Raw genomic sequence first — 5,611 nt, forward strand, 5'->3', positions numbered from 1 at the left:
GTAAGGTAATACGTACGTTAGTGACCCAGTGAAACCGAATCTATTCCGGGACAATCTCAAATCTTAAAATAGGACTCCATATGTTACAGTTTTGTTTATTATCATTTTGATATTTTCACAATACCATCCGATAACATGAATTGCGAAAGCAAAAGAAGAGAGTAATGCAAAAAAATATTATTAAAAGTTTATGATACGCTTGATGATTTAATGGTTTTGTCGTTGGCCGTATGACTCTTTCATCTTTCAAACTGCTTAATATCTCTGCTTTGTGGCCGTGATCGTATAGTGGTTAGTACCTTGCGTTGTGGCCGCAATAACCCAGGTTCGAATCCTGGTCACGGCAAAGCAAGATTTTCTTTTTACCTAACAAAAAAAAATCCACAACAACTTATTTTTAAACTTTCATCGTTGTATACATGTTTTCCTCTGGAAAGTGTTATGGCAACAAGCCATGGAAAGCAATAATACTTAATGAACCGTGTCTTATTTTCATCTAGGTGCGTAATACCGTATACTGATTTGTTACAGCGACTATCCTAAGTGTATGTGGGGGGAGGGGGGGGGGGGGGGGGAGCGGGACATAGCCCAATGGTAAAGCGTTCGCTTAATGCGCGGTCGGTCTAGGACTCATTGGTCTATTTCTTGTTTCAGCCAGTGCTCCACAACTGGCGTAACGAAGGCCGTGGCATGTACTATCCTGTCTGTGGGATGGCGCATATAAAAGATCCCTTGCTGCTAATCGAAAAGCGCAGCCCATGTAGTGGCGACAGCGGGTTTCCTTTCTCAGTATATGTGTGGTCCTTAACTATATGTCTGGCGCCAGATAACCGTAAATACAATGTGTTGAGTGCGTCGTTAAATAAAACATTTCCTTCCTTCCATTGTAAGGTGTTTCTGACTGACAAAGTTATTTTGGCGACTAAATTACATATGTAATTTTGGCGACTAAATTACCCAGTGGTAAAGCGCTCGCTTAATGCGCGATTTGTTTGGGATCGTTCCCCACTGGTGGGCCCAGTTGGGCTATTTCTCGTCGTAGCCAGTACACCACGACTGGGATATCACAGACTGTGGTATGTGTTATTATCTCTGTTGGATGACACACATAAAAAAAAAAACATTCCTTGCTACTCTATGTCAGAATTACCAAATGTTTGTCATCCAATGTGCTCTAGTGGTGTCGTTAAACAAAACAAAAAAGTTTGTTTTGTTTAACGACACCACTAGAGCACATTGATTTATTAATCATCGGCTATTGAATGTCAAACATATGGTCATTTTGACACAGTCATAGAGAGGAAACCCGCTACATTTTTTCTATTAGTAGCAAGGGATCTTTTATATGCACCATCTCACAGACAGGATAGCACATACCATGGACTTTGATATACCAGTCGTGGTGCACTGGCTTGAACGAGAAATAGCCCAATGGGCCCACCGACAGGGATCGATCCCAAACCGACCGCGCATCAAGCGAGCATTTTACCACTGGGCTACGTCCCTTAAACAAAACAGACTTTAAATTACATATTAAATATATTTTCGTGTTTATAAAACCAGTGTCTAATGTGCTTGTTGTCGTATGCTAATGTTTGTAGCAGACATTGTTTATTTTCTTCCTTATGATGTATATTTTCGTACATACGAAATTATTAGAAGGTAAAATCTGGTTTGGGCTACTAAAACAGCAGGACGACAAAACAAACACTTTGTTGATACAGATACTGATATTCTAAACAGGAAAATATTTTTAATATGTAATTGAAGTCATCGAAAAGGATATGCAAGTCGTAAATATGTCACAATGGCAGCAAACATGCGATAGTCCCTTTAAACTATTTTCTTTAACAGACGAGTGTGCTGTTGTTGTTAAAGGCTTTAACGTGCATATATACCACGAAGGTTTCACGCACGCCTGTCCTGGGCACAATCTCTGGCCTTTGCCAGTGACTGAGTCCAGGACAAGGGGGGGGGGGGATGAATTTGAGGTGGGCGGAATTTTGAATAAGTATTTAGTAGTGTCCAGCGACTGCGCGGACCGACTAGTAGACACCGAAAATGGGCCGTGTTCTGACTGGCTGAATTTCGATTCCTTCGGGTCTAACTAGAAAAACCTAAGTCTACGGAGAATACCTGCACCTAACATCATGTCCGGACTAAGAATTTAAACCCAAAAATAAGTTTGATTGCTCGGCCGAAAAGGTTTTAAGGTGATTTGAGCAATTGAATGGGCGCCAAAGTAAAGTGCGTTGGACTATTTATAAAAAAATAAACATAAGAATTTGGAAGCTCGATGGAAACATGTTTAAAGTCCAACTAAGCCCAAAAAGGAGGTTACCTGTCCTAGTTAAGGTTGGTTATCACGGGGATCCTGGAGTTTCTCGGAGTGACGGCAGCTGGTGTTGTCGCTGGCGTAGAGCCTTTACCACCGTGGAGTATCCGGGGCCGCAGACTGCTCTGAGCATCTTATGAAGAGACCTGTTGTCCATCTTCATAACCATGACGCACTGTCTATAAATCTGGTCCCTTCGGTGGGTTACGATCACTCCCGGCGTAGCACCAAAGGTCTTGTGGTGGATTTCATAGCTGCTGCCGTCCTCCATTGGCTTCCAGTCAATGTTGGCAAACCCTCCCCGGAGTTTGGTCGGTTGGAGAGTGTCCCCCTGCAAGTACGGGTGGAGCTGATGGCGAAGTCCACCCAGGGCCAGTCACCATTCGTTCTCGTCCTCGTCCTCGTCCTCGTGTTCTTCCTCTTCCAGGGGGACGGCTTCCGGCGGTGGCTTAGTCTTGGCTGGTTGGATGGTCGGTGATGAAGCCTTCCTTTTCGGTGCCGCCACAGCAACAAATCCTGGTGACGACTCAACGGGAGCGGTCGTTAAAGTTGACCGCTGCACCGGAGTCGTCATTTTAGGAGTGGAGGTCCACTTCGGTGGTGACCTACTGGCCGGCTGGCACATCGCTGTGTCCATGACCGAGTAGGGCTGGTCCGGGGGTGCGGGTGCCGATGGTTGCCGCGTCCTCTCCGGAGAACTCGGTGGGGGCGGCGACGCAGAAGGGACCGCCACTGGCGGTTGAGCCGCCAGGTTTGCTCCCTCCTGAGCCGTCCCCAGCACGGGTTTCTTCCTTCTCCTTCCTTTTCCCGTTCCTCCTGTCCTCTTCTTTGGAGTGGAGTCTCCATATACCAGGGACACGGTCGCCCGTGACCCGGTATAGTTGACCCTAAACTCCAACAAGGAGCCAAAACTGGCTATCAGCCCCCCCAGGTGGGGGGGGGGGGGGGGGGCAAGTCGAGAGCGCACGAACACACGTCTAGTCGCATCACGAGACAGTATTGGAATCTCAGACGAGTGTGCAGGAATTTTAGCTGGGGGAGTCTAGACTGTGGCGTGCGAAGTTAAAGGGACACACTCTAGTTTCAACCCGTGAAAATTAACACTAAGTTAATTTAATCTACAAACCTGTAACTCATTTGGATAAAATTGCAATTGAGTGAAACATGAGTCTTTGACTTTGAAATGGTGAAATACCCTCTAAAAATAGACTAAAATTGGACTCCATAGCTGTTACTTTTCAAACGCACGTGCGTTTTAAAAAAAATATGAGAAATGCATTTTGTGATATTAAAAACACTAGGATGACCAAAAACACTTCGAATGTACGGAAATTGATAATCTAAGCCATAAAATCTAAGTAAAGTATGATTTCATTTATCAAAAACGGCTCTAATAGTAAAACGTATGGCTTAGTGTTTAAAAACTAGGGTATGTGCCTTTAATAGAGGATCCAGTCGTGCACCTGCGAAAAAATGAAAGAAGAAGAAAATTCACTTGACCGGGGGAGGAGGGTGGACACCCGAAGATCCGGCCCTCCCCCTCCCCCTCCCTGCACACGCGCCTATTTAAATGATGGTAGAAATACGACAATGTTTATGACGTTTGCCAATAACAGAGCTTTTGTGTATTTCGTAATTCAACTCAGAGACGTATTTGAGTATTTGGCGCCCCTAGGCCACTAATATTTTATGCGCCTGCCCAGTTACGCCTCTAAAATCATAATAAAGAATTGATTTAAACAATATTTATTTATTGCCGTTCAAAAACAGTAGCGGTCTGGGATTGGCCAACAGGCGTTAGCCTATATTAAGGACTCTCCCAACATTTTACAATATGAATATATTACAAGCATTAAAATAAAACATGATTATAACTTTTTCCAAATTTACTAACAAAGAGATACAGAGAGAGAGAGAGAGAGAGAGAGAGAGAGAGAGAGAGAGAGAGAGAGAGAGAGAGAGAGGGGGGGGGAGGAGAGAGAGAGAGAGAGAGAGAGAGAGAGAGAGAGAGAGAGAGAGAACACGAATGTGACTGGTTAATTAATCTCAAAACGTTTACTATTTATAATGAAGTTCTGGGATTTGAATATAGCATTGTTTTCTAAATAGTGAATAATAATAAAGAATAGATTCTACTAGGCTACTTATTGAAAAGATTTAGGGATACGCCGATGAACATGCCTGGGGTGGGAGAATGAATCTGGCATAACTAAAATTCGGCCCCCTAGGCCTGGGCCAAGTCGGGTTGTGCGTTAATACGGCTCTGGTTCAGCTACCATCGGTCGTATAAGATATATATATATATATATATATATATATATATATATATATATATATATATACTTGTTATATAGATACAGATAAATAAAAGGACACCATGATGATAGATCTACCCATACAGGAATATGATATTTGTTATTTTATTTTATTTCCAATACAGGTAAAAGGAAGGAAATGTTATATTTAACGACGCACTCAACACATTTTATTTACGGTTATATGGCGTCGGATAGATGGTTAAGGACCACACAGATATTGAGAGAAGAAACCCGCTCTCGCCACTTCATGGACTTCTTTTTTTCGAGTAGCAGCAAGGGATCTTTTATATGCACCATCCCACAGACAGGATAGTGCATACCACGGCCGGCAGCCTTTGTTACACAAGTTGTGGAGCACTGGCTGAAACGAGAAATAGCCCAATGGGCCCACCGACGGGGATCGATCCTAGATCGATCGCGCATCAGGCGAGTGCTGTAACACTGAGCTACGTCCCGCCCCTTTCCAATACAGGAACGGAATGACTTGTCCAGTCTGCGACAAACATGAAGCGTGAATTGTGTAGAAGTTCATGTCAGGCGCGTGTACTAGGGTGAGGTGGTTCGACCCAACTCCCTCCCTCGCCCTCTCGTTCAAGCAATTTTTATTTTCAATATATTTCCCCTGGGGAGAATGACTTGGCCCCCCCCCCCCCCCCCCCCCCCCCCCCCCCCCCCCCCCCCCCCCCCCCCCCCCCCCCCCTATAAACTTCCCTCGTCACAGTCAATACGTGCCCCTGCTAAAATGCCTACACACGCACCTGCATGTTCAGGGTGTATACTACCAAATCAAATCCCATAGACGACAATAGTAACATATGTGGCTAAAACTCATACCTGCAACGTATCAATCGACATAGACGCCACGGATATAAATACTAGCACCCCTCACCCTTAAAGTGAATAACAAAAAAGTGGGTGTCAAGCTGCTCATTTCTGAGATAACGGGTAGCGTCTATGA

At 44.4% G+C, this 5,611-nt stretch overlaps 1 non-coding gene across 1 annotated transcript; it reads left to right on the forward strand.

Moving 5' to 3' along the window:
* The first annotated feature begins 274 nt into the window (after positions 1 to 274).
* Trnah-gug lies at positions 275 to 346 on the forward strand. The gene has a single exon. It is a non-coding gene; the product is annotated as a tRNA-His (tRNA).
* The last annotated feature ends 5,265 nt before the right edge of the window (positions 347 to 5,611 follow it).

Source organism: Gigantopelta aegis, chromosome 9 (genome assembly GCF_016097555.1).
Source record: "Gigantopelta aegis isolate Gae_Host chromosome 9, Gae_host_genome, whole genome shotgun sequence".
NCBI classification, from domain to species: Eukaryota; Metazoa; Mollusca; class Gastropoda; order Neomphalida; family Peltospiridae; genus Gigantopelta; species Gigantopelta aegis.